Below are 15,373 nucleotides of genomic sequence, written 5' to 3'. Positions count from 1 at the left end.
TAGTATATATACTATATATTCTTGTTATATATAATAGTATATATACTGTCCTTGCAATAGTAAATGGGATAGTTTTTACAATTTTTTTTCTGCTACTTCACTATTATTGTGTAATAGCAATACCCCAATAGATTTCTGTATATTTATTTTGTATCCTGCAACTTTACTGAATTCATTTATTACTTAAAATACTTATAATGTCTTTATATTTCATAAGTCAAGTCTCCTACAAGAATATCTTGGCTATTTCTGCTTTTTTGAATTTCTATATACATTTTAGAATAATTGTTAGCTTTTGACCTACACATACACAATATTGTTCTTTTGATTGTGATATTATTTAAACTATAAATCAATTTTGGGGAGAATTTACATTTTTATTAGTGTTTTTAATCCATGAAATGGGTTATCAGTTTATTTAGGTCTACCTTAATTTCTCTAAATAAGGTTTTATAGTTTTCTCCAAATATTTTCTCCCATTCACCGTGTGTTTTTGTTTTGTTGATGGTTTCTTTTGCCATGCAAAAGCTTTTTATTTTGGGGTAATCCCAATAGTTTATTTTTGCTTTTATTTCCCTTGCCTGAGTATATATACTCATAAAAATGTTGCTAAGGACAGTGTCCAAGGGATTACTGCATCAACACATTCTATTTTCCATGCCTACTTTTCATGTATGGTTGTTTTCATTCACCTTTATTCTTTCTAGTGATTTTCATTACATGTATTAATTAGAATTCTTAATACTTAGAATCCATAATTCCTAGTGAAAACTAAGAAGTAAGCTATTGTGGACTGACAAATTTGTAAATACTTAGCATAATTTCTAGAATTATATGTTTCCTCATAGCAAATTTTTCAGGGTAGCACAAAACATGTTTATTAATAGACCCAAATATTTTTGTCTTTCCAAAAAATTAAAAGCCAAAACTAGACTTATGTTTAGCATTTGATATTTATCTTGTTTTGAAATGATTTAGATATTCAATGAATAATCATTGTTTAGTTTAACTTAGTATAAACTTTTATCTTATTTAAATTTCTTTAAATTACTTGCTTTTAACAATTGCGCTTCAAATCAAACTCCAATAAAAAATATGCAAAAAAACAATTATGCTTGTATTAGACATTAAACAGCTAATCATCATCTAAGTTATTTTTCCTGTTGACAAATTTTGAAGACATGACTGCTTTTATTAAACTAACTTTTATTTGTCAAAGATTACCCCAGGCCCATGAACATGAAACATATTTGAGTTAGTGTATATTTCTGATATTATACTTGATTTATAAAAATACTTAACTATTTTTAAGACAAATAGAGCTCTTTACAGATGAATTTTGGTAATACCATCTGGAAGTAGAAAAATATCACATGTCTATAACATACATGTGTAGATACACATAAATATACACACAGACGCAGATATCTTTTCAAAAAAATATATATATATTTTTTATTGGAGTTCAACTTGCCAACATATAGCATAACGCCCAGTGCTCATCCCACCAAGTGCCCCCCTCAGTGCCCGTCACCCAGTCATCCCAACCCCCGCCCACCTCCCTTTCCACTACCCCTTGTTTGCTTCCCAGAGTTAGGTGTCTCTCATGTTTTGTCACCCTCACTGATATTTTCACTCATTTTCTCTCCTTTCCCCTTTATTCCCTTTCACTATTTTTTATATTCCCCAAATGAATGAGACCATATAATGTTTGTCCTTCTCCGATTGACTTATTTCACTCAGCATAATACCCTCCAATTCCACCCACGTCGAAGCAAATGGTGGGTATTCGTCGTTTCTAATGGCTGAGTAATATTCCATTGTATACATAAACCACATCTTCTTTATCCATTCATCTGTCGATGGACACCGAGACTCCTTCCACAGTTTGGCTGTTGTGAACATTGCTGCTATAAACATCTGGGTGCAGGTGTCCCGGCGTTTCACTGCATCTGTATCTTTGGGGTAAATCTCCAGCAGTGCAATTGCTGGGTCATAGGGCAGGTCTATTTTTAACTCTTTGAGGTACCTCCACACAGTTTTCCAGAGTGGCTGGACCAGTTCACATTCCCACCAAGAGTGCAAGAGAGTTCCCCTTTCTCCACATCCTCTCCCACATGTATTGTTTTGGTCTTGTTAATTTTCACCATTCTCACTGGTGTGGTGGTATCTCATTGTGGTTTTGATGTGTTTTTCCCTGATGGCAAGTGATGTGGAACATTTTCTCATGTGCTTGTTGGCCATGTCTATGTCTTCCTCTGTGACATTTCTGTTCATGTCTTTTGCCCATTTCATGATTGGATTGTTTGTTTCTTTGCTGTTGAGTTTAATAAGTTCTTTATAGATCTTGGAAACTAGCCCTTTATCTGATACGTCATTTGCAAATACCTTCTCCCATTCTGTAGGTTGTCTTTTAGTTTTGTTGACTGTTTATTTTGCCGTGCAGAAGCTTTATATTTTGATGAAGTCTAAATAATTCATTTTTGCTTTTTTTTCCCTTGCTTTCATCGATGTATCTTGCAAGAACACAAACAGATATCTTATAGCTGTTGCCTTAACATTTTAAACCACATCTCAGGTACAAAACTCAAGAGAACAGTTGCATCTGAATTGTATTTCAGATAGGTAGATTAAGTTAAGTTAACCAGCTCAGATGGCCAAAGTTTTTTACTAAAGATTATGTATTTGTGTGCTGTAGGAATCCTTTTAAAGCTGTTTTTTTGTAGTTATTTTGTCCTTTATAAGTTTCTACAGAATACCCAAAGAAAGCATTCCATTGCTTCTGAAAGGTTTGAAATCCTCTGTTTTAAGTGTGCTCCTTATGGAGGATTTATATAAGTCAAAATTCCCCAAAATAGACATTACAATTCCAAAAGTTAACCCATTTTCCAAAAAAAAAAAAAAACAAAAACAAAAACACAAAAAACAAAATCTTTGTCCATCAACCATGTGGAACCAATCTTTACATTTCCTAAGACATCTTAACTATGAAAGCCTCTGTTTTCCATCAGCTATCCAAGACACAATGAATCTATATGATGCCTCCTCCACCCCAACGGAATAGGGTGACCTACCAAAAAATCTTTAACATACAAAATACAGATACACACAATAAAATTGGAGAGCTCAAAATGCAGAGAGCAGAGCTCAGAACCTAATGCACATCAAAACCACAATGATATCACCTTACATTTGTCACAATGGATAGTATCAAAAAGATAAATAACAAGTGTTGGTGAAGATGTGGAAAAAAAAGGAACCCTCATGCACTGTTGCTGGGAATGTTAATCGGTGCAGCCTTTGCCCACATTTTAATTTCGTTATTTTTTTGCTGTTGAGTTGTATGACGTTCTTGTATATTTTGGATATTAATCCTTTGTGTGATATGTAGTTCGAAAATATTTTTGATTCTATTGCCTTTCCATTTTGTTGGTAGTTTCCTTTGCTGAAGAGAAGCTTTGTACTTTGATGTAGTTCTACTTCTTTATTTTTATTGTTATTGCTTTGCTTTTGCTGTCAAGTTAAAAAAAAAACATCCATGCCAAGACCAATGTCAAGGAGTTTAGTCTGTTCTCTACTAGGAGTTTTATGGCTTGCAGTTTTACAGTCAAATTTTTAATGCATTTTGAGTTGATTTATGTGTGTGGTATATGATAGTAGTCTAGTTCATTATTTTGCATGTGACAATCCAGTTTTCCCAATAATATTTATCGAAGAGACTATCTTTCCCCACTGTATGGTTGGCTTCTTTGTTATAAATTAGTTGAAAATATATGCATATTATATTGATCTGTGTTTGTTTTTATTCTAATACTGTACTTTTTATTATTAAATTTTGTGGTATAGTTTGAAGTAGAAAATTTGATGCCTCCATCTTTGTTCCTCTTTTTTTAAAGATTTTACTTATTTATTAATGATAATATCGATAATATTAATGATAATACGATAATATTATTTATTAATAAACATGTTTCTCATTAATAAATAAATAAATTAATAATAAATAATAAACAGAGAGAGGCAGAGACATAGGCAGAGGGAGAAGCAGGCTCCCTGTGGGGAGCCTGATGTGGGATTTGATCCCACAAATACCGTGAGCCACCCAGGTGCCCCTTTATTCCACTTTCTTAAGATTGCTTTGGCTGTTCGGGGTATTTGTGGTTCTATATAAATTCCAGGATTGTTTTTTCCTATTTCTGTAAAAAACAAGCAACAACAACAAAAAACGCCATTGGAATTTTATAGGAGTTGCAATGAATCTGTAGACTACATTGGATGGTATAAAGTTTTTTTCCAAAGATTTTATTTATTTGCTTGAAACACAGAGAGAACACAAGTGTTGGGGGGAGGGGCAGAGGGAGAGGGACAACCAGACTCCCCACTGAACAGGGAGCCTATCTCAGGGCTTAATCCCAGGAACCTGAGACCATGACCTGAGCTGAACTGAGAAGCTTAACTACTGAGCCACCCAGGAACCCCTGGATAGTATAAAGATTTTAACAACATTAATTTTTCCAATCCATGAACACAAGATAATGTTCCATTTATTTGATTTTTCTTCAATTTCTTTCATCAATGTATTATAGTTTTTAGTGTATAGATACTAAACTCCTTGGTTAAATTTAGTCTTAAGTATTTTATTATTTTTGAGGCCATCATGAATGTCATTGTTTTCTTAATTTATTTTTCTGATAGCTCATTGTTGGTATACAGAAACAATTTATTTTTTTTTCTTGTTCTGTTTGTTACATATTCTTCTGTTTCTTCACTTTCCTTACCCTATGTGTTGGTCTTTGTGCTTTAGATAAAACAACCACTCCTCTCAATCTTAACAGACTAGTCTTTTGGAGGTATAAACCTCAGTGATAAACTTGGCCTGAGCTCTCCTAGTTGTCTCTTAAACTTGTGTGATTGTCCAGGCCTCCTTCTTTGTTCTCAGTGGCTCCCAGTAGTTTATGGTGTGTGTCCCAAAGAAGGATCATAGCACCTAAATGAAGGCTGATTAGTAGTTGAGCCCTCAAGTAACAGCAGGCAAAGTATGTTTTAAGCCTATTCAAGTGTTACTAAGGTTTACCCCATCCCACTGAGCAGCAGCTAGCCCTATCTCTTTTCTTCTCCTCAGTTACAGACAAAACAAGAACCAGCCATAACCAGTTGGATCCAAGATGGTGGCAGGAAACTGCAAAGGACCAACCATGGCAAGTTACATCCAAGATGATGACCGATTCAACTGAAAAAATAACCCCAAACCTAATTATATGCTGTTATAATACATTATATGCTAGATGACACATCTACCAGTACTATGGCAGTTCTGATCAAAACTATATAAAGAGAAAAAAGAGGTGGAATAGAGATTCTGAGAAAAGCCTGCCTCTTTCCAGGAATGCTTTTGCATAATCTTCCCCTGTTATCCAGACCGCATAAAACTCTACCTCAATTGCACCCTTGTTGAGAAGCTGATTTGTGAACTTACTTTCCATTTCTTTATTCTTGGCCATTGAGTAAAGCTTGTGCTGTCAAAAGCTCAGCTTCTGTTTCATATTTTACCTGAGATACCATATGGTGAAGACTTTCAAGGAGAGGCAGTGGGCTTCTCCAGGGATCCCAAGCCCTTTTTGGGGAAAGGGAAATCAGATGGTAACACAAAAACAAACTGGGAGAGGGCAGGTGGCCATTTTGCCTACTCCCTTTCTGCTGATCCAATGTGCATAGCCATGAAGAAGGGGATGCTCCTGTGCTTAACTCGTGTTTCTTTGTTTGCTATGATATTGTGGGACTCATGAATGCAACTCCTATTGGCTATCAGAGCCTGGGGATCCAGTGACTTGTCCCTCAGGTGGAAGCCACAAAAACTAGGACATCTGATATGTATGTAACTCCTTCCAGTGAGATATTGTTGATTTAGTTTTATGATTGGAGCAGGCTGGAGGGAGAACATGGAAGAGGGATCCACTGGCTTTCTCAGTCTCTGGGGAAGACTGCAGCCAGCCCCTACTGCCTGCTGAATTAGAAAGGTGGCCCTCAGGCAGTCGTTTTTAAAGTATACAGATGAACCCTTTCCGGGCAAAGCCTGGGAGATGGGCAATTTTGCCGGCTCCCTCTGCTGTAAACCCTGTGGAATAGCCTCTTTAAAATTTTTTTTGTTTGCAGTCACGTGGGACTCGGGAATGATGGCCCTTGGCTATCAGAGCCAGGCTATTTGAGGACACATTCTTTGGGCAGAAGCTGTAAAAACCAGAGAGTACACATGTGTGCAAGCTCCTTGCAGTCAGATACTGGTAAGTTGCAATGATCTGGAGTGAGAAGGAGAGATAGGTGACTGCCACCTTCCCTGGGCTTTGGGAATGAGCGCAGCCAGACCTTAGTACCCACTAAATTGGAATCCTGGCCCTCAGGCAGTAGCTATTAAAGCATGAAGACAACCTTCCTTCTGGGAAAGACGGAGAAATGGGCAATTTCACCTGCTCCTTTTGTGCTCAGCTCCGGGGTGAGTGTTTGCATACCTGTTAAGAATTGAACTAGGGGTGGTAGAAGGGGAGGAGGGCGGGGGGTGGGAGTGAATGGGTGACGGGCAATGGGGGTTATTCTGTATGTTAGTAAATTGAACACCAATAAAAAATAAATAAAAAAAAAAAAAGAATTGCTTTTTGTTTGCTATAGTCTTATGGGTCCCCTGGACACAAGACTCGTCGTCGGGTTTCAGAGCTAAAATTTTGGGAGTCTGTCCTTCTGGTGGGAGTACTAAAGGTTGGGACCCAAACTTTTGCAGGGTCTAAATCCTTTGCTTTTTAAGGACAAGCTGGAAGTTGAGGGTTCCCTTCCAACTGTAAGACACTGTGCCAGGGGTGGGGTTTATGGTGAGAGTGTGTCTCAGCCTTTCCCATCCATTATGATGTGGGTATTTTCTTGTTGTAGATGTATAGGAATCACTCATCTTGCTTCTGTATCCTTTTCTCAGGGAACTTTTCTGTGTGTAGTTGTGCATTTAGTGTATCTGTGGGGAGAGGGAAGCTCAGGAGCCTCTTATGTCACCATTAGTGGTGGACTCCCACTCTAGAATTTCTTTTAATGAGGTTTTTTTTAAAAAATGTTTTATTTATTTATTCATGAGAAACATAGAGAGAGACAGAGAGACAGAGAGAGAGGCAGAGACACAGGCAGAGGGAGAAGCAGGCTCCATGCTGGGAGCCCGATGTGGGACTCGATCCTGGGTCTCCAGGATCACGCCCTGGGCTGAAGGTGGCATTAAACCACTGAACCACTGGGGCTGGTGATAAGTGCTTCTCTTATCTTTGTCTCAAACTGCCTTTATTTCACTTCTTTTTTAAAATTACAAACATTATTTTTTTGGATTTTAGATTCATAGCAAAATTGAGAAGAAGGTACAGAGAGTTCCCATATACCCTGTGTCCCCATCCACACATATCCTCTCTTGCTATTGAGATTTTTCACTACAGTGATATTTGATGAACCTACACTGACAACATCATAATTACCCAAAGTCCATAGCTGACAAGAGTTCACTTGGTGTTGTGCATTTTATGCGTTTTGACAAATGTATAATTTACCATCACAATATCATACAGAATAGTTTTACTGTCCTAAAACTAGCCTGAGCTCTATTTATTCCTTCTTCCTTCCTAACTCCCAGAAATCACTGATCTTTTTACCATGCCCATAGTTTTACTTTTTACAGAATGTCATAACATTATATAGCTGGAATCATACAGTATATATCCTTTTTTGGATTGGCTACTTTTATTTAGTCATATGCATTTAAGTTTTGTCCATGTCTTTTCATGGTTTAATGGCTTACTTCTTTTTAGAACTGAATAATATTCTATTGTTTGGATATATGGTAGTTTGTTCACTCACCTATTGAAAGACATCTTGGTTGCTTCCAACTTTTGGCAATTCTGAGTAAAGTTGCTATAAACATTTATGTGCAGATTTTTAAGTGAACATTGTAGGTTTCAACTCCTCTGGATCAATACTAAAGAGCATGATTGCTGGATCATATGGTAAGAGTATGTTTAGTTTTACAAGAAATTGCCAGTTGTCTTCCAAAATTGTTATAATATTTTGCACTCCTATCAGTAATAAATGAGACTCCTTATTGTCCCACATTTTAAAAAAGAGTTTATTTATTTATTCATGAGAGACAGAGAGGCAGAAACATAGGCAGAGGGAGAAGCAGGCTCCCTGTAGGGAGCCTGATGCAGATCACACCCTGAGCCAAAGGCAGACGCTCAACCTCTGAGTCACCCAGGTGCCCCTTGTTCCACTTTTTCATCAGCATTTGGTGTTAGCAGGTATTTTGGATTTTGACCATTCTATAGATGTGTGGTAGTATCTTATTGTTGTTGGGTGTTTTTTAAAAGATATATTTATTTATTTACTTGAGAGGGGAGGCAGAGAGAAGGAAAGAAAGCGAATCCTCAAGCAGACTCCTTGCTGAGCTCAGAGCCTGAAGATGTGAGGCTCAATCCCAGGACCCTGAGATCATGACCTGAGCTGAAATCAGGAGTTGGCCAATTAACTACTTAACCAACTGAGCCACCCTGGTGCCCTTTATTGTTGTTTTAATTTGCAATTTCCTGATGTTGAAAATCTTTTCATATGCTTATTTGCCATCTGTATGCATTCTCCTCCTTCCCCTCCTCCTCCTCCTCCTCCCTCCTCCTCCTCCTCCTCCTCCTCCTTCTTCTTCTTCTTCCTCTTCTTCTTCTTTGCCACCTGTGTGTCTTCTTTAGTGAGATGTCTGCTCGGATCTTTTGCCCATTTTTAGATCAGGTTCTCATTTTCATATTGCTGAGTTTTAAGAGATTTTAAAAATATTTTGTATAATAATCCTTTGTCAGATGTATCTTTGCAAATATTTTCTTCTAGTCTGTGGCTTGTTTTCTTATTCTTTTGGTCACTTTCAACTGGGTGACAGGCCTTAAGGAAGGTATATGATGTGATGAGCACTGGGTATTATGTGATGAATTATTGAAAACTACATCTGAAACTAATAATGTACTATACAAATGTACTACAAATTGAATTTAAATAAAAAGATAAAAGACATAGAATTCATTTTTCATTTGACATAGAATTTTGTCTAGGAGTTCTCTTCAGATTTTTTTTTAAGGTTTCATTATTTATTCATGAGAGACACAGAGTGAAAGGCAGAGACACAGGCAGAGGGAAAAGCAGGTTCCCTGTGGGAAGCCTGATATGGGACTCGATCCCAGGACCTTGAGATCACCACCTGAACTGAAGGCAGATGCTCAACCACTGAGTGCCTAGGCATCCTATTTTCTTTACTATTACTTTTACTATTTTTGCTGTTATCTCCTACAATTTTGATTAAACATTTGCTAAATCTTTTTTTGCTGAATCCTTCATATTAAAAATATCTTTTATATGTCTAGCTTTGATAGAGACTACAATGCAATTTCTGAATAATCAATCCTATTCTATTTTCTAGTTCACCTGTTTTCCAGTCTATTGTATCCAGTCTGCTATAATCAATCTGCTTCAAAGTAAATCCACTGAGATTTACACTTTATTTATTGTATTTTTAACTTAAAAAGTTATACTCCTCCTGTTTCATATATTCTGTTATATTTTCCCATATTCTGTAGGCATTTTAAAGTTTATAATTTATGTTTTGAATGTGGTAAGCAGTTATTTTAAAATCTGTAACTGGTAACTTCAATATCTGAAATTTGTGCTATTTATTGTTTTTGCTGTTTCTCACTCATATTGCCATGTTTATTGTGTGTCTTTTTATCTTTGGCTAATAACGGGTAAATAACCTTGAAAAAATTAGCTTTGAGATATCCTTAAGATCTGAGATATAAGTTCCGTCCACTTTGCTTTATTACTTACTATCTCCTGGTCCTTGTAGTTATCACTAGTCAGGAACCACCCCAAAGTAGCTCTACAGCCTGGATCTAAGCTATGGTTCACTCAGGTGTAAACTTGAGTGAGGCCCAACTGTGGGCCCTACTTCTTATGCCCAATTTTGTTTACCTAATTCTTGTACTCTGCTTTTGCCATAGAAAAAGTTTAATAAATTACCTTTCTGTTGTAGTTTTGTTAGAATTTTTTATTAGAAGTGTGTTTTGTTCTTTGGTGTTTTTTTTTTTTTTATGTGAGATGATGGATGTGTCAATTTTTTTGATCTTAGTAACTATTCCATAATATATATGTATATCAAATTATAATGTACACCTCAAATATATACAATTATATCTGCCAACTATTCTCCAATAAAAGGTATCAGTAGGAATTTTACCAGTAGCAATTTAGATAATTTCACTGCTTAATTTTTATTAGGAGTATTTTTTAATTTTTTCAAATACTTTTTTTACTTTGAAATAACTATATATTTTCTTTTTTAATTTCTTTTTTAAATATGAAGTAAATTATATTTATTGATTTTCTAAATGACATGCATTTATTTAATTCCTGAGATAAAATTATTTGAGCACAAAATATCTTTTCTATATGTTGCTGGATTGTTAGTATTTTGTTTAGGATTTTTGCATCTATGTTCATGAATAAGATTGAGCTCTAATTTTTCTCTCTCATATTGTTCCTGTCAAGTATATGTATCAAAGTAATTCTACTCTCTTATTTTCATTGCCCCTTAGCCAATCTAATTTTTTTCACAGCACATGTCACTTCATAATATGCTATGGAGCTTAATTGTATACTACATCTATTTTTAATGTTAACCTCTTTCCAGAAAAATGTAAGCTATTTGAATGCAGGGATTTTTTTAAGGATTTTATTTATTTATTCATGAGACACACACAGAGAGAGGTAGAGACATAGGCAGAGAGAGAAGCAGGCTTGCAGGAAGCCTGATGTGGAATTTGATCCTGGAGTCCCGAGATCATGCCCTGGGCTGGAAGCAGGCACTCAACCTCTGAGCTACCCAAGTGTCCCTGAATGCAGGAATTTTTGTTACATGCATATATCTCAAGCACCCAAGTTCCTAGCATATCATATGCTTTCAATAATATTTTATGTGGTGATCATTTCACAATATATACATATATCAAACCAGTACTTTGTATACCTTAAACTTGTATAATATCATATGTCAATATAGCTCAATAAAATTGGAAAAATATCTTAAATAAATGATATTATTTGGTCAATTTTCACAAGTGTCCCATGACCACTTGAAATGTGTGTGTGTGTGTGTGTGTGTGTGTATGTATCAATTTGTTGTAACATATTTTCACTTTCACAATCTGGTTAAACAATCTCTGAAAGGATGTTTCCTTCTCATCTGATGTTAGAGCTTGAAGTCTGCAGGGCAGACAGTTGGGAAGGAAAGATGGAAGTAAAGTGGGAGGTAGCAGGGACAAGCTAAACATGAGCTGGAACTTACATGGACAGACTGGAACCCATGTCAGTTCTCACTACTCCAGGCATAATACTGTAGTGTCCTGTAGGAAAAACTAGTGCCGTTTGTTCTGAAGCTTAACATTTACCTGGCTCAAGAGTTGAAGAAGCTGAAGGAGGATCCAGTGGAAGGTGAGAGCTGCTGGACTGGCTGCTGTCAATACCAATAATGAGGTGAACTAGCAAATGTGTAACATTTGGTGAGTCTGCTCTGAACTTTTCAGTGCAAAAACAATATGACTGCTGCTTCTCCATCATCTTCCAAACCTCATGCAAAAATGTGTCTTGTGGGGACATGTGGGTGGCTTAGTGGTTGAGCATCTGCCTTTGGCTCAGGTCATGATTCAGGGGTCCTGGGATCCAGTCCTGCATTGGGCTCCCCACAGGGAGCCTGCTTCTCCCTCTGCCTATGTCTCTGCCTCTCTCTTTGTGTGTCTCATGAATAAATAAATAAATCTTTAAAAAAAATTTCTCTTGTGTCCCACTCTAACCAGAAACACACAGGACCAGAACTGTAGGATGTAGTTTAGCTTAGACTGTTTTGAACACAATTTTAGCAGGATTATACAAATTCAAAGTTTTATATTTTCATGTGTTGAAAGTTTTATCATTATAAAGTGACTGTCTTCATTTCTATAAATGGCTGTTTGCCTTGAGGTGTATTTAATCTAGTCTGACCAGCTTTCTCTTGCTTAGTGCTTACCAGATACAAGATCAAGAATAAAAGATTGCTGCCATCCCAGGAACCCCTGTGTATTCCTTCACAATCAAAACTGGCTCCCTTCTTCCACAGGCATCCACTACCTTGACTTTATAAGAGTAATTTTTTCCTTTCGTTTTCTCTTAAATCTTATAATGTGTTGACTTTCGTTGATTTTTAATGTTAAACAATCCATATTCCTATGATAAATTCATTTTGGTTATGATATATTTTCATTTTTTCAGTATTCAATTATCTACTTGCTTCCTTAATAATACTTTATGAAGAATCATAGCACTATGTTTTTTTTTAATCACACCTTTTAAAAAATGTTATATTAATTTCTGGTGTAAACCATAGTGATTTGGCAATTCTATGAATCACAAAAGCTCACCGCAATAAGTGTGGTTACCATCTGTCATTATGCAATGTTATTACAATGAACGAATAAAGAAGATATGGTATATACCTACACTGGAATATTACTCAACCATAAAAAAATAATGAGATCTTGCCACTTGCAACAACATGGTTGGATCTAGAGAGTATGATGCTAAGCAAATTAAGTCAGAGAAAAAAATACCAGTATGATTTCAGTCATATGTGGAATTTAAGAAACAAAACAAAGGAACAAAGAAAAAAAAGAGGTAAACCAAAAAACAGACTGTTAATTATAGGGAACAAACTAATGGTTACCAGAGGAGCAGTGGGTGGGGAAATGTATTAAACAGGGGATGGAGATTAAGAAGGGCACTTGTGATGAGCGCTGGGTATTGTATGGAATTATTGAATCACTATATTGCACACCTGAAAATAATATTATGCTATGTTAACTAATTGGAATTTAAATAAAAACTTTTAAAAATGGGTAAGTCACAAGGATCAAAAGTATAGCATGGGGAATATAGTCAATAATATTATAATAACATATACGTTCATTTTTATATACTTCTCAATTTTGTCATCTTTTATAGGATTTTTGTATCTATTTTTGTAAGATTGACCTAAAGTTTTCTTCTGTTAACTTTTCTTTGTTCAGTTTTAGTATCAAATTTATGCTAATCTCACAATTGAGTTGTCCTATTTTATCTTCTATTGTTTATTTTATTTAGATTTTTATTTATTTATTTATTCATTAGAGACCCACAGAAAGAGGCAGAGACCTAGGCAGAGGGAGAAGCAGGCTAGGGAGAAGCAGGATCCACAGGCATCCACTACCTTGGAGCTCGATGTGGGACTCGATTCTGGACTCAGGATCACACTGTGAGCCAAAGGGATATGCTTTACCGCTAAGCTACCCAGGTGTCCCTCCTCTACTATTCTTTAGAAGAATTTGTATAAAATTGGAATAATTTCTTCCTTGAATGTTTGGTGAAACTTAACAGGGAAGTCATTTTTGCCTGATTTGTTCAAGATAGATTTTTGAGCACTGACTCAATTATAAGTGAATTTATAAATTATAAGATTATATGTGTCTGGGTTTTCAAATGCTTTTTGAAAAGATTTTATTTCTTTATTCATGAGAGACACAGAGAGAAAGGCAGAGACACAGGCAAAGGGAGAAGCAGGCTCCATGCAGAGAGCCTGGTGGGGGACTCGATCCCGGGACTGCAGGATCACGCCCTGGGCTGAAGGCAAATGCTCAACCACTGAGCCACCAGGTGTCCCTCTTGAATACATTTTTTAAAAAAATGTTTATAGCAACTTAATCTTACCTAGATATTCAGACTAATTGGTATAATTTGGTCATAACATTTTTCTATAGTAGTCATTAGAGTTGTTTGCCAAATTTATCTTCTTTAATCTGCTTGACACATGGTACAATTGTATTTCCTGACTCTTTTGTGGTTGGATGGGGCCATGTGACTAGTTTAATTCAATGAGTTATGAGTTAAAGTGATATCTATTGATTATAGGCTAGAGCATATAATTACTGCAAGAGCCTTCAGAGCTCCCCCTTTTCTCTGGAACTATGTTTTCTATTAGCCAGCGTATCTGAGTGACTTCATTGAGGAAAGGCCCTCTCCCAATAATAGACATGTAACAAAAGTAAAAATATACCTTTGTTGTTTTCTGTTACTGCATCATTTTCTAGGTTACTCTGATAGATTATGCTCTTATTATCTGTTTAATGTCATTGTAGCATCTGCAATGATGTCCCTGTTTCAATTCCTTCACTCTCCCACCCTTCTACCTCCTAGTCTCACCGCCAGAGGCTTGTCAATTTTAGAGAGGTAAACACCCACTGCTTGTCACAGTAGACCTGATATTATCATGGGTTCATTCAGAAAGTGTGCATTTTGCTTCTGCCAAAGCCTGAAATAACTTCTTGTTTGGGACTACTTAAAGCTAAATTTTAGTTTGAGAGTTTGCTGATGACTCAGACAGTATAAATTTGTACTTTACATCAACATAATGACCAAATTATGGATTCAAGGACATTGCCTTCCTCAGCTAAATTGCCAAGTTGCAGACAGATTTTCATGTAATCTTTGGTGAAAGTGAATGGAATTTCTAATTTACTCTTCTACTAAGGTATAGCACTTTGGTGCCTCTGACTTCAAAGAGGTAAGATCTCTGTTTAGACTCTCTGCCTTAGGCCTTGAAATTTGCTATGTATCCCATGTGCCATGAAAACTGAAATTCAAGTTCACCTACTTTGGCAAATGCACTCAAATTCCTCTTGCCTCTCTGGTTCCCATCATCACAAAGTCTCTGGCTTGAGTATTCCTTGTTTTCATTCCAGTTCAACAACGTTCTTAATAAAATGTTTTAAAACTTTTATCTAGCACTTTTAGTTGTCTATAGTGAAAGTTTAGTCTGATAATACTGTCTATCTTATCAGAATTAGAAATTTCCTTTTTCTGTCTGAGTCAATTTGGATGGTTCCTATTATTTTAGAAAAATGTTTATAGCAACTACATTTTCTTTTCAAAGTGATTGACCTAGAGTTATTTTTATCATATAAGTTTCATGGATCTTAAAATCTGAACTGTATTGTGGCCATGGCACAATCTTTATAGTTATTTTTTTTTAACATCAGTATTGTTTTTAATGAGTTTTAGTCCAGAATACAAAGGAAGGCACTAGTTGTTGCCCCAGCTTGTTAGTACAAGGATAAACAATCGCTTTTTGTTCCCCCACAAGGGCAAGTTACAGAAGAATACCAGATGGACAAGATAAGACATTTGAATCTAGTTTTGAAAAATCAGCCTGAAACCCAGCAGTAGTACCGTTGCAGGGTAAAAGGCTCTCCCCATACTC

This window comes from Canis lupus, chromosome 8 (genome assembly GCF_048164855.1).
Source record: "Canis lupus baileyi chromosome 8, mCanLup2.hap1, whole genome shotgun sequence".
In the NCBI taxonomy this organism is placed as follows: Eukaryota; Metazoa; Chordata; class Mammalia; order Carnivora; family Canidae; genus Canis; species Canis lupus.
Note: the sequence above shows the minus strand (reverse complement) of the source record.